This window comes from Lissotriton helveticus, chromosome 6, assembly GCF_964261635.1.
Source record: "Lissotriton helveticus chromosome 6, aLisHel1.1, whole genome shotgun sequence".
Lineage (NCBI taxonomy): Eukaryota > Metazoa > Chordata > Amphibia > Caudata > Salamandridae > Lissotriton > Lissotriton helveticus.
Genome location: NC_136067.1, coordinates 1,363,847,430 through 1,363,874,614, shown reverse-complemented (window position 1 = coordinate 1,363,874,614; position 27,185 = coordinate 1,363,847,430). Strand labels below are relative to the sequence as shown.

The 27,185-nt window shown below is 45.5% G+C and overlaps 1 protein-coding gene across 5 annotated transcripts in view; it reads left to right on the top strand.

Moving 5' to 3' along the window:
* Positions 1–27,185, top strand: part of LOC144763479 (E3 ubiquitin-protein ligase PHF7-like) — a 1,848,469-nt gene that overhangs the window by 223,689 nt on the left and 1,597,595 nt on the right. Inside the window, exon 2 of one of the 5 annotated variants that reach the window (XM_078649102.1) lies at positions 5,382–5,489. The exons of 2 other annotated variants lie outside the window; for them this stretch is intronic. The gene's annotated coding sequence lies outside the window, so the exon portion shown is untranslated. Of the gene's footprint in view, positions 1–4,437; positions 4,586–5,381; positions 5,490–20,689; positions 20,823–27,185 lie in introns of those variants that run through there. 2 more of the 5 variants (XM_078649103.1, XM_078649100.1) reach the window with 2 other exon arrangements.

Genomic DNA, 27,185 nt, shown 5'->3' with positions numbered 1-27,185 from the left:
GATACCCTTCCCACTTCAGGGGTTCAAATGCAAAAAAAAACAGATGGTGGATGAAATGCTGAACAAATCAAACATTCACCCCCAGTCACAGATATGGGTTAAATCAATTTTTTATTCATGCCACGCTGTTCCAATTTAGACCCAGCCATATGCAAATCAGTCTTGACCCTGCTCCCCATGGGAACAGTCTGGCCCTTGTCTTGTTAAAGAAATGTACTAAGAAAAGGAAGGAAACAAAGCTAATATGATACTGACTTACATTCTCATGGCCAAGCAGCAGGGTAGGTATTTTCCAAGAACAAAATGTCCTTGGTAAGATGCATCGGAGGGGTCAGGTCTATAGCGTTTTATTGGTCTTAATTCTCAGAAAGCGTAGCCTGTTTTTTGCCACAATGGACTTGTTTATATGTGAGGGTGTGGAGTTTCTGTTCCATAATAAATATGGGTTTGAGAAATTGAGAAACTAGTGCAGCTGATAACGACAGAGGAGACTAAAGGGGCCATCCACATCCAGTGGACGGTTAGAAATGTGTCTCTGCCCGGGCGGCGTGGCCTAGCTGTCGACCAAAATGGCCGCATGGTACTGAAGCTCCGGAGCCTGCCACCCGTATCTGGGAGGTAGCAAGCCAAATCCTCATGCAGCCTTGTTGAAAGAGTGAGCATCCTGTCCTGGCACCAACCATGCAGGTGGCGGAAGCAATCTGGTGGCGTCTTCGTGCCGCCGAGCTGCTGTTGGCCGCTGCTGGAGCGGAGGCCACAAAGCGGCAGTGGCAGCTGGCGAGCCTGAGGCGGGGCTGCAGTGCCCCGCAGGGCCCGCCCTCCCCTTCTTCCACACAGAGCAATCACCACTGCTGATGCCAGCCTGCTGAGCGGTCAGGGGACTGTGGAGACTCTCGACGTGAGCCGAGCTGAGCTGAGGACTTACGAGGGGAGAGGCCTATGGCTTCAGCTGTGGTCCGCTGGCTGGTAGAGGGAGGTGTAAGTGACTGCGCTAGCGGGGCCTTCTAGGTGGCCACCTTCCCCCTTGCACCGGCACATACTTCTAAATGCAGACCTCGCTGGCTCCCCCTGGACACTCCCCCCACCCGCCTGACACTAGGGAGAGCGTAGTTCGCCCCAACACCGGACTGGGCGCCGCTCAGCCTGGATCCTTTGCGGCTGAGGGGGCCGTAGTTGTGGGATGCTGCTGGATCCATCTTTCCTGTTGCCTGCCCCCCCGTTTGGCGCGGCAGGCCAGCAAGCGCCTGAGGAGTTCACTTCAGCGATAAGACTCGCTTGGTTGAGACGCAGCTGCCACCACATCAAACAGCTGGAGGTGCTAGGAACTGTGGCAGCTAGGGCTGGCCCTTGAATTACCTTTCCTAGGCCCACAGGATTTCTCCTGCGGTGGGAACCACGCCTGGCGCCTCTGGGGCCCTAGTCGGCTACAGCTTAAGGTGCAGTCCCTTACAGCTGGGGTGAGGGTTGACCCAGCCTGCCTCGGAGGCCCTGCGGTGACAGAGGTCATGGGTGAGCTTGAGGCAGGGGTGACGGAACCCTGCTGGGCTCCCTCTCTTCCTACCACCTACACCACTGATCATCTTTGGCTGCTGGGTGGCCTGAAACGCACCTTGAGAACTACGACATTCTGACGTGAGGTCCTGGATCTGGGGCTAGCACTGACCCGTCTCTCGTACTTGGAGCCTGCAGCGGCAGGGTGGCACCTGGGCTGGGAACCTGAACTGCACAGCTTGGATCCCCCTCACTGGTGCGGACCGCCTGCTGCAGCTGGGATAGAATTGGACTCGCCCCTGGATGCCTGAGGACACAACCCTGCCCTGAGTCGGCCTCGCTGGGGCATTGATGGTGCCTGTGGGGACCGATCTCCAGGTGGGTTGCAGAGCGGGAGATTAGTGGCCCTGTTTCCAGGTGGAGGAGCAGGACCAGACCACCCTACAGTAAAAACGCTATTACGGGTGACTGGTTGCATCACTGGCACCCTTCTCTCTCTCTTCCATCTACAGATAAAATCCTGCCCCAGGGGCCTGGTTATCATTCACTGACGGACCCCCATAGCAGGCATGGACCGAGGTGACCCTAAGCAGAGAAGACTAACGTTAGACCAGGGGTCTCCAACCTTTTGTGTAGTCAGAGCTACTTCTGGCCAGTGAAAATCGCCGTGAGCTACTGAACCCGAAGCAACTCGCGCATTTTTCAGAGAGACCCCCCATGCCTAGTTTCATTGACTTAAAGCCTAATTTCATCAGAGCCCATACTGTGGTTTGAACAAAATACCCAAGACAGGCCTGACTTAAGAGTTCCCTAGAACACCAAAAGAAATGACTTTGGATTTGTGACGCTTCAAGACATTTCAATTAATAGGTCCAAAATTTCTAAGACAATGCTGCAGAGGACAAATTACAAAACAATAAAGTAGTACTATCACAAAATTAGCTGCAATACACCATATAATTGTCTTTTTTGCTGCACGATTTTGTCAAACTTGCTGCATAATTTGGTCCCCCAGTGCCACATAATACCAGTGGCCCTGAACCATGACTTAACAGTCATGCCCCCTCAATCCCATGCCCCCCATACCCCTCTACTCCCCCCGCCTCATCATGAGCTTGGCCTTGACTACTGGACACAGATAACTGCAGAGTTGTAAGAGGCAGTGGTACCCAAGGGCTTGTGGAAAGTGAGCAATCACACAGCAGCACGAAAATCCTACTGCTGATCCTGGCTGTATCTATTTTTACCTGCCTGCCAAGTAACGGTAACCTATACATGTGCCTTTCAACTTTTTATTGCTTTTATTGTATTGCCTGTATTATCATTGTTGTGTCTGTGACTGCTGTTGTCTGTCTTCCCCCGCTGCCTGTACGTGGTCCGTGCCCCTTTTTCTTCCCTCTGTTCCCCTCGCTGTCCCCGTGCTCTCTCTGCCCGGTCTTTCCTTCTGTACCCCTCGCTGCCCCGTGTCTCTGCCCGGTTTTCCCTTCTGTTCCCCTCGCTGCCCCCGTGCCTCTCTGCCCGTTTTGCCTTCGTTCTTAGCTGCCCCTATATTTTTGTATTCTGTATTATGCCTCTGTGCCTTTTGTTTTTTGTGCCCTTCTGCCCTCTGTTCCACTCGTTTTCCCCTTGTTTTTTGTGCCCTTCTGCGCTCTGTTCCACTCGTTTTTGTGCCTTTCTGCCCTCTGTTCCACTCGTTTTCCCCTTGTTTTTTGTGCCCTTCTGCCCTCTGTTCCACTCGTTTTTTGTGCCTTTCTGCCCTCTGTTCCACTCCTTTTTTGTGCCTTTCTGTCCTCTGTTCCACTCGTTTTCCCCTTGTTTTTTGTGCCCTTCTGCCCTCTGTTCCACTCGTTTTCCCCTTGTTTTTGTGCCCTTCTGCCCTCTGTTCCACTCGTTTTTGTGCTCTTCTGCCCTCTGTTCTACTCGTTTTCCCCTTGTTTTTGTGCCCTTCTGCCCTCTGTTCCACTCGTTTTTTGTGCCTTTCTGCCCTCTGTTCCACTCGTTTTCCCCTTGTTTTTTGTGCCCTTCTGCCCTCTGTTCCACTCGTTTTTTGTGCCCTTCTGCCCTCTGTTCCACTCGTTTTCCCCTTGTTTTTTGTGCCCTTCTGCCCTCTGTTCCACTCGTTTTTTGTGCCCTTCTGCCCTCTGTTCCACTCGTTTTCCCCTTGTTTTTTGTGCCCTTCTGCCCTCTGTTCCACTTGTTTTTTGTGCCCTTCTGCCCTCTGCTCCACTCGTTTTTTGTGCCTTTCTGCCCTCTGTTCCACTCGTTTTCCCCTTCTTTTTTGTGCCCTTCTGCCCTCTGTTCCACTCGTTTTTTGTGCCCTTCTGCCCTCTGTTCAATTCGTTTTTTGTGCCTTTCTGCCCTCTGTTCCACTCGTTTTTGTGCCTTTCTGCCCTCTGTTCCACTCATTTTTCCTTCATTTTTTGTGCCCCTTCTGCCCTCTGTTCCACTCGTTTTTTGTGCCCTTCTGCCCTCTGTTCCACTCGTTTTTTGTGCCCTTTTGCCCTCTGTTCCACTCGTTTTTTGTGCCTTTCTGCCCTCTGTTCCACTAGTTTTTGTTTTGTTTTTTGTGCCCCTTCTGCCCTCTGTTCCACTCGTTTTTCCTTCCTAACCGGCGCTCTCTGACGCCTTGTCAGTCATCCCTCCCACGGGATCCCTAATTCCACCATTGAGCTTACCTGCGGTGGAAGGCACGTCTCCTACTGCTCCGCGCTGGCACCCGACGATGACGCCACAAGAGTCAGACTCTCACGAGAGGAGTCTGCAGCTCCAGGAGAGGAGCGTCGTCCTCTTCGCCCGCCCCCACCCCAGCTTAGCTCCAATCCGAGCGACTGGTTTGGGTGAGGGCGGGCAAATGGAGCCGGAAAGGCTGAAGGGCTATACAAGCTACTCCCGGGGTCTCCGCGAGCTACCGCTAGCTCCTTCTCATTGGATTCATATTCATACTCTGCAACATGATTACTACATCCTCCCCACTCCAAACCTCTGAACACAACACTATCCCCCATACTCCCCAAACTTCGCCAACCCACCATTGCCCAGAGCCACGGGACGTCCCATACGACTCTCAGGAAAGGGCTACCTCCCACAAAAAAAGGTAAATTGGACTCAAACGTTCTTTATTGAAAAGTTGAATCCCCGATTAAACAACTCTGACGCATGTGGTCATATGCTTACCATCCCTCCTCCTCCAACCTGCCTCCTCCCAACCGCTATATACATATTGTGATATTATTTGATTCCTGTATTTATACAATAATTCTCTCATCCGCTGCTAAGTACAGTTTATAAACATGACTTGTTATTATGTAACAATGGACACATATGCCATCTTAAGGGTGCGATATTCATCATCTCTGTTACATTTAAAGTCTCCCCTTTGTTTGTGAGTTTGATCCTTTTTCTATAATGAAGCAATAAAATCAATAAAAATATCTTTTTTTTTTAAGAAATGTGTCTCTGTCTAGTCCTGCATCTCTAACAATCTCCAACAATAGCTATTTCAGAATGTTTGTTTGTTTCTTCAATGCATTTTCCTCTGCTAAAAGCATAGCTAGTTAGGGCTTTTAATTATTTCTGCTATTGTGATGGGAAGCTATAAGCAAAGTTCTCTCTAGCGCCTGGAAGAGATGACTCTCATCTTTTTGTGTGCATGTGCATCCAGATTGTAATCACAAAACGCATGCATGGGAATAAGTTAGAGACCGAGGGGACTTGAATACTCTAAATTCTGTGATTTGACCACGAATTCTTATGATACTCTTTATCCAGGGCCTTGGCGAAGGCTTGAAATCGGGTGGAGTGTGTATTTACAGTCTTACGGAGGACTGAATCTGTGCTAGATTTCATTATGATGCTTCAAGAAAGCTCATTATTCCCTACTTTCTACTTAGATTTGCCTGAATTTTACTGGTCACTCAGAGCAGGAGCACACGTCAGCTTCCCCAATTTTTGCTGTCTTGTTGGATCTGCTAGTTCACAAGACAGGGCAGACAGAGAAGGTAACGTATTAACAATGCATATTTGGAATGTCAAATGTCTCAGAAATGAAACGAAAATACTTTAAAAGCCATTGGAGGACGTTTCTCCAGCAGGTCTGGAGGAGGATCAGCATTTAACTGTGGTGCATTTGAAATGAAATCGTAGACGGAAAGGGGCAAGACTGATGGAGAAGGGACAGGTACTCATTGAACCAGCTAATATTTTGTGGCAGAATTGCAGCAAATCAAGTGATGGGATGTTTACAGAGACATAGTTATTCTGTTATCCAGGGGCAAATGGGTTAGGTCCTACTTGCTACTGCATATTATTTGCCACTCACACAATATATATATACCCCATACTTTTACAAAATCCCTGAAACCCACAGAAGTGTCCAGGGAGCGGGGCATCTCACTGTGTGATGGCTATGTGTGAAGCAGACTAAAACTGACTTTAGTCCTGTATGACTGAATTGATGAGGCGAACTTGCTCCATTACCTGTATTAGAGGCAGTGGGTCATTCAAAATAAGTTAGAACCAAAAGAAAAGGACTCTCACCACAGTGAGCAAATTGTTGAGTTGGCACTGTGAGCAAGAGGCTCCTCTCTCTTATTAAAGCATACTATGCAGGTGCCACTCCTCCCTTATAGGCATGTGGACACGCGGATTTCAGAAACACGCAATGAGATTCTGAATGTGTTGTGGTAACATATTTTTGGTGAGGGCTGATAGATCATTTATATGTACAAATTGCAGAAAGATCTCTTCAAGCACTGCCATGGATGCCAATTGACTTCTTATAGAAGAGGTATAATTTAGGGAAATACCAAAGTTTGTTCAAAGTTACTTTTATCAAGCTCGTTCTGTGTTAATACATGTTGTGGTTCTACCTGAAGGTAGAGATCATCTGAACTAAAATTGTCTTTCAAATTTAAGAGCTTGTGGGCCTTGAGCCTATCCGTGTTCTTGGAAGGCGATGTCAGATGTCAGACCAAACGTTCAATAATCCTTGAGCTACTTGGAGGTAGATTGAAATCACATCTACAACTGGCTGCCAGGATTTTTATCTTTGAGCTGACAGTCTCCAAATTCGCCTTTATGGATGACTAGTAGATGAAGGTCTGAAATCATGCTGTGTATCTAAGCAAATTTCAAAAATAGATTGAACAAAATATATTTCTCATTCATAAGGGATGTTGCCAATGTAGGTGGCCAATCAGAAAGTCACATGGTGGTAAAGAAACTAATTACTTCGCAACCAACAGAGTTGAGGCAAGGTCCACGTTATGTACTATTTATGATCCATTTGTGTATATCCCCTTTGGAGAAATATGATCCATGAGACCGAAATGAAGTTATGGAATGGGATGGAAAAGCAGCAGCATTCTTACATTGGCTGAATGATCGTAACCACTTCCTGAAGTTCACGATGACCTCTAATAATCATAAAGCATCATTCTTGGATTTAACTATCGGAGCAAAAAATGGCAAGTTTTCTACAAGATTATAATCCAAACCAACTGATAAAAACAGACTTCTACATTTCAAAAGTGCACACTCACGGGCCCTGAGGGAGAAACTCCCAGTAGGCCGGTTTTTATGCATTAGGTGAAATCTTTCAGAGATCAACAACTTCAAGTAGGAAGCAGAGAACCTCACAGACAAATTACTGGAACATGAATACCTCATACAGATCATTGAGAAGGCAAATAAATGATCCCAGAACAATCAGAGAGAGGCCCTATTAGAGGATTGTAAGAGAAATGAGAAAAAAGCCTTAATTTTCGTCAGCACATATAAGAAAATCATAAACAAACACTGGTACATCCTGAAATCCAATTAGCTATCCTTCGAAAAACCTATTTTCTTGTCCAGAAAGAATAAGAGCTTCAGAGACATCTTGGTCCATAATATACCAGTAAGAAGGAACCTCCCTTGACAAAACACTCTCTGAAATCTCTCTATTGTTTCAGGCCATTATCCCTGTGGTCAGTGTACTGCCTGTTCTTTACTAGTTATTCAAAGACTTTGGGTTTAGGCATGTGAATATGGGAGCAACGCACACACACAAAATGTAACTCGGAAAATGTTGTCTATCTGTTTGAGTGCCCCTATAAGCTATGATACGTGGGAATGACTATGAGAAAAACAAGATCAGAATGAAAAAGGTCCTAAGCTATCGTAACGGAAAGTTTTAATTCTATTAAGGACTCGGAGGTGAGGATTATGCCTTCTTTCTTCACTTTTATTTTAACAGCAGCCATCATGTAATACGAAACATAAACTACATTTCCCATGAACACTTGGGAAAAACTGTAGTGAAAAACATCCAATACAGAACAGTCCTGCGACGTCCAATCTGGGGGCATATTGGCCCAACATAGTCCATCATTACAGACCCTTCTCCCTCTTTCGTTGCGCAAAGTCAGCCATTGGATCACCTTCATGAATTCTGGTTTGCTTCAGATCCTACCAAGGGACATTGTCACCACCTGACCACGTAACCACTAAAGCCTTCAGACGACAGCAGTTATTGTGCAATAAAATCAGTTCCGTCAACCAAGACAATTTCAAAACTCAGCAGTATTGCTTACTGTTATAAGGGGAGGGCGTTCTTCATAGGGAAACCCTTGGGTGGGATAATCCTTGCCTCCAAGTCCTTAATAGATTTGCAACATTCCGTTACGATAGCTAGGACATTTTTCATTCTATGTCAGTACTGGAGGTAATGATTATGCTATTTTAAAGCTTGCTCACCATGAGGTGAGCCATTTCGTGCACCGGCCTGAAGTAGAACCTCTTACAGGTAAAGTCCGAAGACCAATCTGCCGGATTCAGGATATCCTTCAAACGGGCACCCAAGCCAAATGCCTTAGAGGCCATCACACCTTGTGCCAAGTGGGCCCCCACAAATCTGCAGGTTAATTCCAGCTTCCTGCATTACCCATCTAATCCACCTAGCTCTGGTGGGTGAAGAAACGGCCTTAAAAGGCTTACGCAGTGCAGTGAGAAGCTGTCGCACCCCTGGGGGACGAAACTCTTCGGGCATCTGCTCATATGTCTTCAGGAACTGGACAACGCACAGCTCAGGGGAATCCAGAAATTCTGGGTAAGTGATGACTCTTGTGTGACACTTCGTTCATCTGTGGAGTGTGAACATTACTACGTTAGGGTAAAATATCCTGCCCGGGATGTCTAATGCCCTCACATCTGAGACGCAGCTTCAAGAGATGAGGCAGATCAGCATAGCTCGCTTAGCGGACAGTTCCTTACTTGACAGAAAATGATTAGGCTGCAAGGAGAGGAACAGGTTGAGAACCTGGTTCACATCCCAAAGAGCTGAGTAATGGGGCTCTGGAGGTAGAGAGAGTCTGATACCTCGCAACAACCTGCCCACCATGGGGCGCTCCCCAATTGCCACATTGTTTAGCGGCACAGGCCGCCTGAAATGGCTGACCGGAAGATATTTATTGATCTGTAAGCTAAACCTCTAAAAGGCAAGTGTGCTAGAAAATTAAGAATGTGCACTATATTTGCATCCAGGGGATTAAGACTCAATCGTATACACGAACTGGACCATCTGCCCCATGCAGATCTGTATCTTTTGACAGTGCGACATGAAGTTTTCAACCTTTTTCAAAAGGCCCAAGACCTACTATCATCCCTTGTAATCTGCCATGCCATGAGCCACAACGAGTTCTCCTGAATAAGTGGATGAGGAGCTTGGTCGGGATTCAAGAGGAAAATCGGAAACCGGGGGAGTAGGATTGAAGAATCCCAGGAAAGTTCCAGTAGAACTGGAAACCAAACTTGCAATCTCCAAAAGGAAGTGATCAGAATCACTGCTGCCCGTTGGATCCTGACCTCGCTGACGTCCTTGGGATCATTGCAAAGGGGGGAAAGGAGTATCCCTTCTCCCAACTCCAGTCCAGGAGGAAAGCATCCATGGACACTGCTAGAGGGTCCGGCCTCCAGCTGAAGAAGCGGGGAGTTGGTGGTCTAATCTCGAGGTAAACAGGTCCACCGAGAAAGGACCGCAACGGTCGTGCAATATCGCAAAGACCTCTGGGTCTAGCTTCCAAAGACTGGAGTCCCTGAAATTGCGGGAATGAAAGTTGGTCACTTGGTTCTCCTGGCTGGGCAGGTACTCTGCCATGACAGATATTTGATGTTCCAGGCAATACTGCCAAAAGCTGGCGGCGAGGTCCGAGAGGGCTTTGGAACAATGCTCCCTAAGTGATTAATGTAACGGACCTCCGAGATGTTGTCCATTTTTAGGAGGACACATGACTGGATGGAATCCTTCATCCAGCAACACCTGCAAAAGAGCCTGCTAGTATCTCCAAACAGTTGATACGTAACTTTCGTTCTTCTGGAGACCACAATCCTCCCGGAGAGAAAGCAATGTATCTGGTGCCCCAGCCTGCCCTGCTAGTGTCTGATTCTATGACCAAGTCAGGGGCTGATCTGAAGATTGCTCAGCCATTCAAGGAGTCCATATGGTCTAACCACCACTGGATTTCCTCTTGGGCTTCCTGGGAAAGTACCACCTTTTGGTAATAGGGATACCCTCTGCATAGGTATGCGGCCTTCAGACGCTACAGAGCCCGATAGTGAATGGGCCCCTGAAAAATGGCCTGGATCGATGTGGAGAGGAGGCTCACTACCCGAGCTATTGGCCGGAGAGACACCTGTTGTCTGGTGAGAGTGCACCTCAACTCGTGTCGAATCTTCGACACCTTCCTGGATGGTAGACTTAGAGTGGATGAGGTGGAGTCTATTACAAATCCTAGAAATGTCAAGCTCTGAGCAGGTGTTAGGAGCAACTTTTTCTCGTTCACTAAAAAGCCTAGGCTCTGAAGGAGATCCACTGCCTTCTGGAGGTGGGAGGACAGCTGGCATGGGTACTGGTTCATCAGGAGCAGATCATCCAGATACACTATCATTTGTATACCCCAGATCATCCAGATACACTATCATTTGTATACCCCGAGCCCTCCCGTATTCCACTACTGGTTTGAGTACCTTGGTGAAGCACCTAGGGGCTGAGTATAGGCCAAAAGGAAGAGCGGTGAACTTGTACGTCTGTAGCACCATATGAACTGAAGGATCCGACAGTGAGGCGGGAAAATTGGAATGACCAGGTAGGCGTCCTTGACATCTAGCCGTACCACCCAGTCCAAGGGTTGTAGGACATTACTGTGTAGGTGAATACCCTCCATTTTGAAGTAGCAGTAAACCAACCACTCGCTGAATTCACTGAGGTTTATCACTGGTCTTTGGCCCCTGTCGGTCTTGTCAACCAGAAAGATATTGCTGATGAATCCCAGGTGATGAGGGGTTGAGAGGGAAACTGCACTCTTGGTGAAGAGGGACGCGACTTCCTCGTCCACCAGGGCGGCCTCTTTCTGTGAGAACTGAATGGGACACGCTTTACTCCTTGTGAAGGTTGCCCAAAAATTCTATCTGAAACCCTTGTACTGTCTGCTGGACCCAAGCGTCCCCTGTGATGGAAGTCCAAGTCTGAAAAAAATGTCCCACCTTACCTTTAACAGGGAAGAAGGGAGAACACTCACCGGGACTTGAGGAGTTTGCCGCTCCTCAGAATCCTCTGCCTCTGTCATGTCGACCTCTCATGGAGTAGAAATTCCTGAAGCGGGAGTGGTTTTGGAACTGGCGTTGTATGGAGCCTTGCCCTCTTGGAGGATACTGTTTGGACAGGCAGCCGGTCGAGCGGCCTCTACCACGACCGGCCCCGTGGAAAACACGAGGGAAAACTTTTTTAATGCAACTCTGGACTTTATCGGGGAAGGTAAAGGTATTGAAAAATTTGCCAAGTTCTTTAACAAATAGTTCTCCAAAAAGGCCTCCCTGGACAATGGCGCCCTCCTCTGAGTCTGCGAGATCTCCCAGTTTAGGGTGCACTTAAATTAGGAGAGAGCGACGATGCTCTGTTGCACCTGTCAGCTGGGGCCCGTTCGGAAGAGCGGAATGTATAATTTCATCTGGGTCATGCATATCTGAGGTACTCTGTGAGCCCTGGGCGGCCTGGAGGGGAGCCATAGTCTAGAGGAGCCAGGTTCATTATCAGGGTCCCCTGCATCGTTATCTGTGACATTAGCATTGGGAAACCCTCATCCCCTACTGGCAAGGGAGGTTGGCTGGTCAAGAAAGCCTGCTTGATCCTGTCAAAGACTTCCAAGTCCACTCCAGATTTGCGGGGCGCTTGGCAGGGACTGGATCTAGATCGGGGGCCCTGGGACCTCTGAAGGGGGAGCAGGAGCTGTGGGGGGAGCTGATATCTTTGCACATGCTTGCTCTATCTGGCATGACAGCCGCTCCTCTAAAGGGGCCATGGCCTCCGATAATGCCCTGTAGATAGATGCGTCCACCGCATCGTATAAGTCATTATCCCAAGGGAGTTCGGCCAGGGGGTCCTCCATCCCTTCGGAGTCATCTTCATAATCCATTATAAAAGGAGATAAGGGCACCGTGGGTTCCTGGGGATGGTCCAATCATAGGGGGCAGGGTGTCAGCCTAAAAGACTTACTGGGAGCTCTCCTGGAGAAGGCTTTAATTAGTGGGGCTGGGTGTCAGCTGGATATTGTGTGCAAGGGAATCGCTATGCAGGGGGTCTAAGCCCTGGGAAATGTCACCCTGGTGCACAGTAATGTAGGGGGACGACCTGGGATCATGTCAGAACAGGCCTCAAAGGCCTAGCAATACAGACCTTGTCAGGGTGTAAGAAAAAAAAAACCAGTATGGACTTGGGAAACATGGCGGCAGCCGCTTGAGCTGCTGCGGCGCTCTGTTCGTGGACTCCTGTCCGGGGGTTATTAAAATGTAACCGGGCTGAATTGAAATGCGGTTTTCCGACATGTGAGGCTGTTTGTAGCATTACACGCTGCAGAGGTTAACCAAACAAGCTTACTCTCTGAAGAAAAGTTGGCGTTTATTTTCTCTCGCCCGCTCGCCATTAGACCCCATGTGTTTGGAGGGGGCGTGTCTACCTGCGAAGGCTGCCGCTGCGGCGATCATCCCGGCTGCTGCTGACTCTGTGTGCCGGCAGGAGATTTTGGACGTACGCCGGGGATCTCTTCAGCTAACAGCTAGTTTTTCGGTGTGGAGCCTGGCCGCCCTGGAGCTCCCAAGGCGGGCGCCGGACTCGAAGCCTTCTCCCTGGACGTCGTGGTGCTGCTGCATGCCCCGTTTCAGAGGTGGAGGCGACTGGAAATACCGCAAGGAATACACTAGAGGTGGGGGAGCTGACGACGGATCAAGAACGGAGTGAAGGAGGTGGAGGCTGCGGAGACAACAGAGACAACAGCAGCAATGGTGGTAATGGGGTAGAGGGAGTTTACAACTTGAGAGGAAATAAGTACAAAGGTTGCAAAGGTGAGGCCAGAAAAGCGAAAAATAAGCGAACTCTGCCTCAAGACACTAGGTCTTCTGTGGATGTCGGTTTAAGCTTGCCCACTGTTTCATGTTTAGGTGAGGCGGAGTCTGTGACTAAACCGGTGGAATCTGTGGGGGCCCGTAATACTATTTTGGATAACGCCAGCACGAACAGCAAAAAGAAGCTTTCCTCATACTTGACAGGCCAGGTTAAGGCGAAGCGCGCCTATACATGTAAATCATCCAAGGGGTCTAAGGGCAAAAACTCCAGCTCTGTGTCGAAAATAACTCTGTCACTGAGGTCATTTTTTAAGGTGATCCCGCAAGTGGTACTATTATCAGATAAAAGTCCTCCCCCTGATAACTTAGAAAAGTCACCAGCAGAGGTTACAGGTCTCGAGGGGGCAATGAGCATTGAGGTTTTGCCTAATAACAATAATACCCTGATGGATATGGCTACAGGTGGCGTAGAAAGCTCAGTACATTTGGGAGCTAGTGTGGAGGTTGGAATAGATCGAGTTGGGGATACAGAGAGTGTGGTTGGGGATACTATTGTTTGTACATCGGGTCGCCCCCCACCTCTTGCTTTGGTCCTGGTGCCCCCATTGGCTCCTCCTTTCTTGTTGGCCTCTGTATCTTTAACAGCCGGTTCGAGCTTACAAGATACTATACAAGGAGCTACATCAGCCACATCAGTTACTTCAGCTCCCCTGTCCAGTGTTATGTTGTCCAATAGCATCAATGCAGACCTGGTTGCCACTTTGCAGGCTTCTTTTCAGGGAATGTTTGCATCTTTGTCGGCTGATATTAATAAAGGGTTTGAGACTTCGGCAGCTAATCAGGCGGACATCAGGTGTTTTTGTGAATCTCTGGATAACAAAATTAAGTGATCTTACACTGAGAACAGAGGTACTTGAGGACAGGGTAACAGGTATGTCCTTACATCTTGATGAAGTTAAAACGAACATCACCACGCTTAGGAAAGACGATCAAATCTTAGCAGAAAGGATGGAGACGCTGGAGAACAATGCCCGAAGGAATAACCTTCGTATCTTGAATATCCCTGAAGATAAAGAAGGCTCGGACATTAAGCAGTTTGTCATCTCACTGTTGAAAGAAGCGTTGCGATTAGACCAGTCAGAGGAAGAATTAGCCTTAGACATTCAACGCATTCATAGAGAGCCTTTTAGAAAGAATCCCCAAAGATCCAAGCCCAGAAAAGTTTTGGTTAACTTTCATACATACTCCCTTAAGGAAACCATTTTAAATCTGGCCTTAAAAAAGAAATCTGTCAGTCAATGGGAGTTCGGGAAAAGGCTTGAGGCTTTTAGAAGCTACGGTGCAGTGGCTCAACTAGTTTTTACGGCAGCATTGAGAGTTATGTATAATACTAGCATGCATAATATTAGATCAGTGCAGGCAGCGGACGAGTTACTCCTGACTATGGGCAAAGAAAAAGGAGCGTCCAGCTAAGCTAAGCTTCCCTGAGTGGTTATCTAATAATTTTTGGAAAACTAAAAACATAAAGAAAGAGATAAAGGGAAATATATGTGTATAAAGATGGAGGGAGAGTACGGAGGAATAAAAAAGAAGGGTGTAATTATGTTTGAAGTAAAATTAGCTAAATATATAACACATAACACAATAACACATAACACACGATATATAACACAACATGGATCTCGTAGGGAGAGTACAGGGTATATAGGATAGATTTATTTCTCCTCATTCTCTCCTTTGACATTTTTCTTTTCTCCTTGTTTTTTCCCCGGTCATAGTTAAAGCGGGAGTCCATGATAGAGTGCTATCTTCTGGATTTTCCAGATAGATAGAGTAAGGGTTTCCTATGGGGGGGTGGGGGGTTAGACAGGGACACTGGGGGGGGGGTTGCAGGGGAAACAATTTAAAAAAAAAGTCCACATTTCCGCTTTAATTTCGCTTTATGCTTGATGTTGTCATTGTTGCTGTCAAAAGGGCATGTGACTGTCCAATTTTTTCTTCTGGTTAGGGGCCTACTGCAGATCAGCTTTTATAAATTTGGGGGTATCGAAAAAGTAGGGATGTTGAAATATCAGTATAATGAGTAAATTGGCTATTCTCTCCTGGAATACTAATGGTTTGCGAATTAGTCCGAGGAAAAATAACATTATGCAATATCTTCGTGATTCAACTGCACAGATTATAGTACTCCAGGAGACACATTTGGCTGAGTCTGAAATGCTTTCCCTGGTTAAAAAGAATAGGTGGATCGATATTTGCATAACAACTTCGCAATCGATACACACTAGAGGAGTGGCAATCTTTTAAAAAAAATCCATTAAAGCGAGATTGGTCTCTAAGTTGGTTGACTCTGGTGGCCGGTGGGTAATAGCATCAGTTATGATATCGGGGTCTCCAATTACTATAGTGGGATACTATGGTCCTAATCAGGATGACCCATCGGTTTTGAAGACTCTTTTTTCACACCTGTATCTATTCCCCGAACCGGTTATCTTAGCAGGCGATTTCAACATAGTCCTGGATCCCCTAGTGGATAAATCACCCTCTAACAGAGCTAAAATCTTATCTAAAACCAGGTCTTACCTGCAAGATAGCATGAAGCAGCTAGGATATAATGACATCTGGAGATCAATGCATGGGCTGCAAAGAGGAGTCACATTTCGAAACTACAGATATCATCACCAGTCTCGAATTGATTTTATTTTGATTAGCCAACCATTAGTTAACCTGGTTAAATCGGTCTCCCATCTACCATTTCATTTATCAGATCACTCGGTGATTCTTTTAGATTTGGAAGGGTTTCCTAAGAGTCGATCAAGAAATTGGTCCTTTGATCGTTCATTGCTCTCCTCACCTAATATCATCGATGCTCCCAATGTGGAGGTACAGTTCTTTATGGAAGAAAATTTGGGTTCTGCCTCTCCAGGTGTTATATGGGATGCTCTTAAAGCATTCTTAAGGGGTTACATAACTAATACAGCTTCACATAGGAACAAGATCTATAGGGAAGCAGTGGCCTCCTTAGAACTGGAGTTGACTAAAATTCAAACAGAAAATGCTAGGCATCCAGACACCCTCTCGACCACAGTACATGAGTGGCAGAATAAAAGGAGAGCTAAGCTCAGTTTTAAATGCTAGGGTCCTAGAGAGATGGGAAGCCAGTAAGTTGGCAGATTTTGAGTATGGCGAGGGGGCCAGTAAGTTGCTGGCCTGGAAGACGAAGACTGAGCAAGTTCACAATAATATTAATTCAATTACGGCCGGTGGTATAACATTCTCCACCGATGTCGACATTAGGAGAGTGCTTCGAGATTTCTTTAGTGAAATATACTGTGAAGATAAGATTGTAGAGTCAAAGCAGGTTGAAGATTGGCTGGCGGGGGTCTCTCTTCCGGCACTGTCATCAGAACAGCGCACTGTACTAGAAAATCCTATCTCTCAAGAGGAGGTTAGGCTGGCAGTTGCTAGTAGCAAAAAAGGTAGGGCATCAGGTCCAGATGGTCTGCCGTCTGAAACTTATAAAGCCCTGATTCCAACAATCCTACCTTTCTTAACTGAGTTGTTTAATAAGATCCTCAAGGAAGGGATGCCCCCTCCTATCTCATGGGATAGCGCCTCGATAACACTGATTTTAAAACCAGGAAAATCACCAACAAATTGTGGGTCTTATAGACCAATTCCTATCTTAAACACAGATTATAAAATCTTCACATCTGTATTGGCAAATAGGTTGGGGGCAGTCGCAACAAACATCTTGCATGTAGATCAAAAGGGCGTTGTAAGGGGGCGTCAGCTGTACGAGTTGACCTATGATCTTATAGGTGCCATCGATATGGCGACAGCGGCATCACTTCCTCTTGCACTTCTGATTTTGGATGCCACCAAGGCCTTCGATAGGGTTAACTGGGTCTACCTATCGGAGTTCTTGGGAAAATTTAACATCGACGAAAAATGTAGGCGCTTAGTCAAACTCCTGTATAGGAATCCGTCAGCTTCTATACTTGTCAACGGAGAATTATCAGACCCATTTAACATCACTCGGGGTACCTGGCAAGGTTGCCCCCTCTCCCCCCTTTTGTTTGATCTGTATATAGAGCCTTTTGCTCAACGGATCCGAGACAATAGTAACATCAAGCCTTTTATGTTTGAAGGATGGGAGAGGAAGGTAGCCTTGTACGCGGACGACGTTCTCATTTTTTCATCGGAACTACGTTCGGCATTTCCGGCTGTAATTGCGTTGGCTGAGGAGTTTGGATCTGTATCTGGCTATGAAGTCAATGCTGCCAAGACGGATATAATGGTCTGGAATGACCCGGTGCCTGTGGCAGGGGTACAGTTAAGTCCAGTCCTGCGTTACCTGGGCCTAAATATATACAAGGATATAAACGAGATAGTTCCATCAAATTTCTCGCTTATTGCCAAAGAGTGTCGTAGGCTAATGAAATCATGGTCTTCACTTCCGCTATCTTTATTGGGCAGATCCAACCTAGTTAAAATGACTATTCCACCGAAGGTTACATTTCTATTTAATACCATCCCCCTTTTTTTTTAACCAACAATGATAGCTAAACTCCAAAGTGATATATGCTCTTTTATTTGGAATAATCGCAATCCTAGAATTGCTTGGAAGAAGATCAGGCGCCGAAGAGAGAAGGGTGGTCTGGCGGCGCCTGACCTACAGCTCTATGGGTGGGCCTTTCAAGTGTCCCATGCCAGGATGCTGTTAAAATCTCCGATAAACTCGGGATGTGGGCACATGTTTGCTGCATTACTTAGAGGGGAAAAGGTTGCTGATCACAAATTTTTGTTTGTTTGGGGATCCCAAGTTTTAAAAAAAAGTAAAACTGAAGGTGTTGAGAGATATATGTAAAACATGGGCTAAACTTAGGCGTTCCATTAATATTGATTATTATTCTGTAAGGCTCCATTATGGAATTCACCTGGATCCCCGAGCTGGCTTTTGGATAGCCTTGCAGTACCGCTGCGAGAGGCAGGATTGGTGGTATGGGGGATCTTTTTGTTGATGGTAGCCTACTCCCGTGGGAGGTATTGAGCTCAAAAATAGGGACTGGGTTTTCCAGGTTTAAATACCTACAAATACAAAGCTGGGCACACTCACAGATTTCTGTTCAAGGTAGATTTCAGTTAGGGGATGATAGTAAAATAGTGTCCCTCTTAACAGATAAGCCTCCAACTAAGAAAGAGGTCTCACTCTGGTACAATCTTTTATTGGATGAAATCGAGGGTGAGTTCCAGTTGCCGGATTTGCTGTGGACTGCACATATTACTAACACCAGCGTGGAGAACCTGTGGTTTGAGTCTTTTAAGATCATGTGGAACATTGTGAAACCATCCTGGCTACACCGAAACCACCTGTTCACGCTGCATAGAGCCTACTATTCGCCTCAACGTCTGTCAAAGTTTTCGGATAATTCACCTGTCTCATGCCCTAAATGCGGCTTGATAGCAGCCTCCGATTTGCACATGTTCCTAGATTGCCCACTTTTATCACCTTTTTGGAATGCAGTTTGCCTATCACTCTCCACTTCCCTGGGATCCCAAGTTATATTATGTCCTGCTCTTGTTATCTTTAGTGTTTCTCCAGAGTTTCATGGGCTGGCAAATAATTTACTTTTTTATGGTATTTTGTTGGCCTGGAGGGAAATATGTAGGAGATGGAAGGATCCGCTACCTTGCTGGACTGGCGCACTTCTGTGCTACAAACATCGAAGTTGGACCTCTTAAGATCAGGCAACTCACGCAAGAGAAATTTCTGGCTGTTATTAAATTGGTAACGGTTCTATAATCGAGCATGTTTTTTTTTTTTGGGGGGGGGGGGTTCCCCCCAAGGTCCAATGATTACGCTGCTTGGCACCTTTTTCCACGTTTGTTTATACCCAATAAAGTTGACATCGGTATAGAAATGGGTATATGAATGCAGCATGTGACCCTGACGGTTGTTCCAAAGTGGTCTAGTTGGAGTTTGGCAATACTTACTGAGGGGCAACCTGTGCTGCTCCACTTAGAGCCCCTACCAGTCTACCTGTGACAGTAAGTTCATCTCCACGTGCTACTATTTGGTCACCAAGGGCGAAATATGAGGACAAAATTATTATTTAAAAAAACAAAACAGTATGGACTTTGCTGCCGAGTTGATCTTTGTAATTAGCAGCAGAGCATTCAACTCTTTGTAAAGCACGATTGACCTCTAATTGTTCCTGAATGACACAATCGGTGTACAGACCCCTTTGGGCGTCACCTTCAGATCGGCATGGCTCCTGGACTACGGCAAACAGATTGAACTCCTCTGTGAGGAATTCAAACTTGCGCGCCACAGTCTCACATCGCCTTCAGCGCCCTCTGGCGGTGGGAGGTCTAAACGCAAGAGTCGCACCAAATCCGGCCACCTAGGAACGTCGAGCGTTCCCGTGGTCCTGCTGGAAAAGTCAGTGAAAAACGCTGCCAAGCAAAAGACAAATGAACATGACACGGCGAAGCCGCACTATGTATATCAATGACAGAATAACACCAAAGCACAATACCGTTAAGCAATCAGTCAAAGAAACCACACAATGATAGGGGTACTTATCTCGGCTGCGCAGCAGCGAAGAAAGAGGGAGAATTGGCAGTAAAGACAGACTATGTTGGGCTAATATGCCCCCTGATTGGAGGTCGCAGGACTTTCCTTATTCAATGTTTATGACTAGTTTTTCCCAAGAGTTCGTCGGAAACTTAGTTTATGTTTCTTATTAAATGATGACTGCTGTTAAAATAAAAGTGAAGAAAGGAGGTATAATCCTCGCCTCGTGTCCTGACATAGAATCTGGGATCACCGAAGCACCATCTGTTGTAAAAAGACTAGACTGAAACCACACCATGTTGAAAAAGAACTTAAGGACTGGGAGATACATAGGACCAGAATAGAAATAGTGACAAGGGGCCATATGTATCAACACATTTCCCCATAGACACAGAATGGACAAAACCCTTTGATACATCTGGCCCAAGATGACTTTGACATTCTTAAAAAAGAACATCACTGAGTTTATAGATTAAAACCCACAAAAAAGGCCTAAATGATTGGATCCTGAGGAATCAGTTGAATTCTGAATGCTAGATTTCTGAATATTACTAGGACTGTATAGACACTAAGAAAGGCACAGAAGACATAGGTTTGTTTTAAGTTAGAGGTACCTGGTGTCTTGTACTTTGAGCTGGCGTTCCTTTGAGGACGCTCATAGTATGTTCATGCAGAGGTGGGGGACAGAGTATCCTACATCTTAAGGAAGCAAAAACTTATAATAAAAATTAAAATGTGTTTACAGGTCATGCCTGTCCCATGACATAATCAATGGTACTTTATATAATATTACACAGACATCACTACTAATTATGAATGATCAATAAGTTCATCCATATATATCCTGCATTACTAAACATTCCATCTTATGTAGAGTATTAGTAAAAATGGGAATAGTTGACTAACCATCCAAGTATTAGTGGTTGTTGTAACATTTGTTGTCAGCAGAATATCGGTGGTTTTCTCACGAATAAATACAAAATAACTATTACGTAAGAACGTACCTTTGTCATCATCAATACACCCACTTGGAGTTAGTTTTGCCTTTTATGAATCTCCTAATATAGACATTATCAACATATGCACTATAATATATAAGGCCAATGCTTCATACGGCCTTCTCGAGTACATACATTTATATTATGAACGGAATGAATCGACACTTTAAGAGGGAAGGACATTGGTCTATATTTCCCATGATCCTCTCCACGCTGTGTACGTTATCACGTCATCGGGTGTGCTCCATGGTGCACTCACAGACACACAGCCAGGGGAGGGAGACTTTAATGTTGGGTCTTTGACACAGCTGAACGACAAGCCCAGAGGAGAGCGGGTCTTCCGATCTGGTGAAAAAGCAGTATGCTACCTACCCCTTGAAGTAAGTGCGGCACCCCTACTTACCGGGGATTGCTTACTCTAGATTCTAGTAACCCGATGTTCTGATTTCTGTCTTATCTTCTTTGTACTCTTCATAATATGGGGTCTCCGTGACATTCTTCTACAGAGGATGCTAAACTTATAGTGTGTGACAACAGGGATATGTTACCTCCCTCCCTTCGTGTGACTATTTAGGATTCCCCAGTAGGATAAGTCCCATCGTATGAACGAGTGAGCTCGCGGTATGAAACAAGAAAGCACACAAAGTGTGACGCATGAAGTATTCACAGAAAGAAACTTTCGTGAATATTATTTGTTTGCACGATTGCATGTATAAAACGTTGAAGTAAAGTATTGACACAGAATGAGATGGAATGGTTAATCACTACCTATGGTGGAAGATCACAAACACAAGCCGTTGATTTCTTTAAATATACCTTGTTGCTGGTAAACAGCTGTTTTCTTTATCATGGGAATCAAAACCCATTAGGGCTGTTGAAAAGCGAGTAATAACTTACCTCGCATGCAACAAGATAGTGCTGCGTGCTTTACGAGTAGAGTGATTATGTGTCTGGGGCAGTGCTTATGTGATGTCCTAATAAACAAGCATTTGCAATGCAATAGGTCTCGCATTACGAAAGTTTGAGCTATTGGTATTGTAAATGACACATTTTTTATTTATGTTTTGGTTTTGAAAATAGCGAAATTAATAGCTATGTCTTTTACAATGCCAATAGTTATAACTTTCACAAATGTGACACCTACAGCATTTGTAATGCAATATTTGTTGTATTTACGTGACTTAGATGTATTGATATTACAAATAACAATGGCTTTTACTTTTTTTTATAATTAATACTTAAATAAAAGTTATTGTAATTTATAACGGCAATAGCTTAAACTTTTGTAAATAACTTTTGTGAAGATTATGTTCAGTGTATTTTATTGTGACGGAAATCCAAGAAAAGGAGTAAAATATTATCATCTTTTTGTGAGAATTGTAATAAAGCTTGAAACATTGAGAGAACATATTTGAACCAGTTGTTGTTGAATGGTTGCACAGATTGATGCTGTGGTGGCGCTGAGTGATGTTGTGGTGGCGCTGAGTGATGTTGTGGTGGCGACGAGTGATGCTGTGGCGGTGGTGGTGAGTGATTCTGTGGTGATGCGATAGATAGATAGATAGAGTGAGTGCAATAGATAGATAGAGGGAGGGCGATAGATAGATAGATAGATAGAGTGAGTGAGTGAGGGCGATAGACAGATAGATAGAGTGAGGGCGAACGATAGATAGATAGAGTGATGGCGACAGATAGAGTTAATGTAAGCTTATTCGACTCTTTGCACTTTCTAATATCACCTTACGTGTACCTAATCTTCTTTGTGACACTTTGTTTTGTGAGTGTCCAATAGCGTTGTCAACTTCTATCGTTATGTGGGTTGGTTTAGTTGGAGCTTCTTTTCACAGTCCTTGGCTCTCGTTTTAGGCCTGGGCATTTGGAGGTCCTTGCTATTAAGGGGAGTAAGTAGATGTTTCTGGAACCCTACTAGGTTCCCCCTCTGCCACACCTGCAGGCAGTGGGTGAGTCCTTGCGCGCATACTGTTTGGGAGTCGAAGCTTAACGAGTCACAGCGAGTTCCCTGCAAGACTGCGTGTTGTATTTCTAATCTTACCTCCTTCGTCAAAGTTCTGCTGTTTGGGGACCCGATCATGTCATAGCGAGAGAGGCAGCTACCAAATTTAGGAGTGACGTTTTAATTAAGGGTAACCTATTGTTGATAATTACACGCGCTGCAGCAGGGGGGGAGGGGGGCTGGCTGCACCTGATTCCCTTGCTGGAGCGAGCAGCAAGGCACAATAATTGCTGACATATGGTGCTGCTGCTCGCTCCCGCAAGAGAATTGCCAAAAGTGCATGCGTTGCCATTGAAGGCAATGGAACGCGTGCACGTTTTTGGCTCAAAAGGCGAATCGATGGCTAAAGGTCTCCTTCCTAATCAGTGCATGTGCTCTGCATAGGCGAGACCTAAAGCGTGATGTTTCCAATTGCCTACATGGCGGTTGCATCCTAATCTGGTGGGTGAGACCACCGACAACTTCTTGGTAGGTCCCAATCTCGCAACAATGGTTTTTCAATGGCCCCTTTAATTTCTGCTCAAAGTTGATCAGGATTCCTCCCACTCCATTAGTATGCTGAAAGACTGCCTGTTACTCATTCAGCAATGGATGTAAAATGATTTCATTACACTGAATGGAGACAACACTAGGTGGGGATTTGGAATAGCGGACTGCCAATGTATGGCTTACATAGCTTGGACCTCCCCAAACCAAGCTAGTTGCGAAAAACCTGGGAGTTCTTTTGAGCAGTACTTTCTTTTCTCCCTTAAATATCAATGGAATCGCAACAGGATTGGTGCATTTAAAGATCCTACCTTTTATTTCAGAGGAGACACATTATCAGGCAAACTAGACTTGTGCCCTTTCACACCAAGTCTACTAAATGCTCATGATCTCAGCCTACCAGCTCCAGAATGTAGCCATCAGACTAATGAAAGTTAGTAAGAAAAATATCTGTCTCACAGGGGAGGCATCAACTTGTTTGGCTGCTAATTAGCTAAGGGTTCATCTTAAAGTCCATCGGAATGTTCTCTGCCTGACGCACTGTGGCTTTCACTAAACGGTACCAACTTTCTTGTCACGCCTGGTGGTTCCTTACTGGCCTGCTTAATCACTATGGTCCAATTCAGCCTCTCTTATATATGATTCAGATCAAGCACTAACAGTGCAGTGGCTGAGCCTTTCCTTGTGTTGCCCCCCAGGCTCTGAACTGATCTCCCACCTCAAAATATACTGTACTCGCAATTTTGTAGCCTTTAAATCTGCAGAGAAACCTGAAACCTCACTTAGGTTTTCAAACTTAACCACCCTTCTAGAGTAGTTTACCTGTCCTCAGCCCTTTGGGGGGATGAAGAGGGAGGGAGGGGAAGAGGGAGAGAGGGGAGGGGATGGGTTAAGAGGGAGGCTGGTGAAGAGGGAGGAAGGGGAGGAACAGGGAGGGATGGGAGGAGGAGGGAGGGGAGGAAGAGGGAGGAGGGAGGGAGGGGGAGGAGGAGGAAGGGAGAGAGAGAGGGAGGGAGAGAGAGGGAGGGGAGAGGAGGGGAGAGGAGGGGAGAGGGAGGGGAGGAGGGAGGGAGTGGAGGATGAGAGTGGAAGAGGGAGGGAGGAAGGGTGGAGAGAGAGAGAGGGAGGGAGGATGGGAGGGAGGAGGAGATGGAAGGAAGAGAGGGAGGGTAGGGAGGGAGAGGGAGGGAGGAGGAAGAGGAGGAGCGTTCTCCTCCCTTCCCATCACCTCTCCTGCTGACCCTCTTCTGCCACTTGTCAATATTGGTTTTGCCAGTGGCAGATGCTTTTACAATGTTTATTGCATTGGCAAAACCAAATCAGTGGTCAGTAATGCTTCAATTTGAAAGTATAGAACATAAAATAATTATTGAAAGTATAGAAAACAAAGTATAGAAAAAAATGAAAGTATAAAAATAAAATTTTATACAGGTTCATTGGAAAGAATGTTGGGATTCTCCCAACTGACAGGGCCACAAAGACATAAGGTTCATTGATTGCAATTACTTTTATTATTTGCTTGTCTCATCATTGCTGCACAGAAGCAGATGTCGTGGAATTTCACTTTGTGCATCAGAAAAATGGCTGCTCGCAGCAACTCACTTATTTACCTATTTATTCGTCCATGCTCCCACCCATTCATTCATGCACTCACTCTTCTAATTTGCTGTAGCGTAATGATGCGAAATTACAGCAACATTAGGTGAGACTATGAGAGAAACGAGGATGCAACAGAACACGAACCGCAACAGCTGGTAGCTGCTCACACTCTCTAATTTTGTTGTTCCTGTGCTCCTGAAGTAGGTTTGTTCTACTAAATTACTCATAATTTTAAAACAGCAGTAATCCTATAATTTTCAGTCAAATGAATAATGCAGAATTACTGAAGTTACTCCAATTATTCTGACATAGTTAAAATTTTGCCCGGTCGTAGATTCTATACACACACCAAATTTCCAAAGTACGATAAAGCCAGGTGTACTATTGACTTTGCAATGTTTGCTCCATACTCATACATGCTTTATACGGTATGCATTTTGTAAGTGTCTTTATACATATTGGCATCCGAGGAAATTCTTGTATTATTTGCGGTTTGCTTTAAAAAAGCTTACCTCCTGTAATTTTAGGCTTAAGGCCCTTAACATGCTTAATTGAATTTAACAGCTAGAGAAGATGAAGCCGAACCGTTAGGGCTGCCAACTTTGGAGCAGGTAACCAGGGTTTGAGCCCCTGTGTCCCCTCACCATTGCTTAATCGAACACGTGCATAAAGAAGAAAGAAAACACGAATCGGAACTTGTTGAATATAAAATAGAACCCTTTGTGTTACCAACCAATGGGTTCCAGGAGTTGTAGTCTTCGTCCACCTCAACAAAATCAGTAGGAGCATAATGGTGCGTAGTAGTAATGCCTGGACTGCCATAAGGTGCGCCATAGGGATGAGGTCATCTGATAACCTTAGCATAGTATACTGGTTCTGCATACATTGGTGAGGCACGGGGTAAGTCAGAGAGAAGAACTACATTCTAAATGAATGTATCCGGGGCTGCCCGAGGCAAGACTATTAAGCTGTCATCACCATTTCACTGTGATCATCGGATGACAATCACCGTTTGCTGGTTGACATCACCATTAAAGTGGGGCAACATAGTTATCAAAAGCAGACTGAACAAAGGAATTAATTATTCGGTAAGCAACTGCGCCCATTTAAACAAGCATTGGCGGCCACGAAATTAAATTTAAAAAAAACGCGAGTGGTGACGCGTGTGGTGTGCATGCGCGTCACCGCAAGTGCCACCTTGCCGGCGATCAGCTTGCTATAACACGCATGCGCGCGCGCGCTCTTGTGCGCGTTCTAGCAAGCTGATCGCCTACAAGGTTGCATTTCTTAGAGCCTCAAAATGTCTCGGCCGAGACCAGCGCATGCGCTGGATCAGGCCGAGACCTAAAAAGCCCTGGACCCAAGTGGCTTTGGTGTAGGGTCTGAGGCATGTCGACGAGTTGTTAGGGTTAGAGGACCATAATACATTACCCCCTACTGAGATTTTTGTATCCATACCCAAACAGCCATTAATAAAGGGAAACCGAGGTTGGTTTGAGGTATTTTTTGTAATCTTTTTAGGTACTCCAATACTAATTGCAATATCCTAAATGCTCACTGAAATACAGTCAAGCCCATCCTGGTGTTTTAGGGACCATGATGAGAGCCGGCGATGAAGCATGCCACTCACTACTTGATTGGTTGAGGGTCTAATAAAAGAAAATACATCTTTTTCTTTCTTTTGATATTGGCAGTATGCTGTTTACAAGGAAAGCCTCATGTTTTGGCATGGGATATCCATTTGTGATTTTTTCTGGTAAATGAAATAATACAGTTTGAGAATTTTGGAGTCCTTTGATAGGCTCGATATATGTAAATTTACAGAGAGATGGGGCAAACATAGTTACCCATCCCTGGCTCACATAATTAATACTGTTCTACGGCAATGATTATGTATGTGTGTTTTTCATCTTTTTTACATCTTAATAGCTACAATTAAAGAAATATATTTTGTGTCCTATCCTGCTCTGATGAGCTCTAATTGTTCATTCTGTCATATGCTGAGTGTGTTAGAACGAACCCGTGTCAGTGTACTCCGAAAGCATTCACATTCAGAGACTTTACTTGAAACAATATAGCTTCCCTGTGTGAGATGCTTTTTTGTCTCCATTTCGAAGTAGGTATAATACTGATATGAATGGTAACTGGACCTGCAAATATCCCTATCTGTCAATAAAAAAATATGTTGAGCTCACCTTTTTTTTTAAAATAACAAATTGTATTGTGTCTAATGTCTCATACGGTGCAGTGCGCCTTAAACGAGGAAAGGTCTGCCACATCAAACATTACAAGTTAATGTCTTTGACTGTTTGTTTATACATTGTTATCAACAAAATCATAAAACACAACATAACATAAGCACCCTGACCCCCCCCCACCCCCCGTTGCACTAACCCATTGCGGCAGTTCGGCTGTCACCACTACACCCATCTCAGCAAATCCATCACTTTGCAACCCATTCAGTCGCTTACCCCAGCGGCCCACAGATCAGGGAAGATACAGATGCGTCCAGTGGGGGCATTTGGTCCAATTCCAGGCATTCTGCAATCCGCTCATCGTCTCCAAATGTTGGTGTGTTTTTGCCTTGAATATTGGAATCTCTAACCCCATGCTAAAGTCCAACCCATTCTTCCAGGCAGAGAGA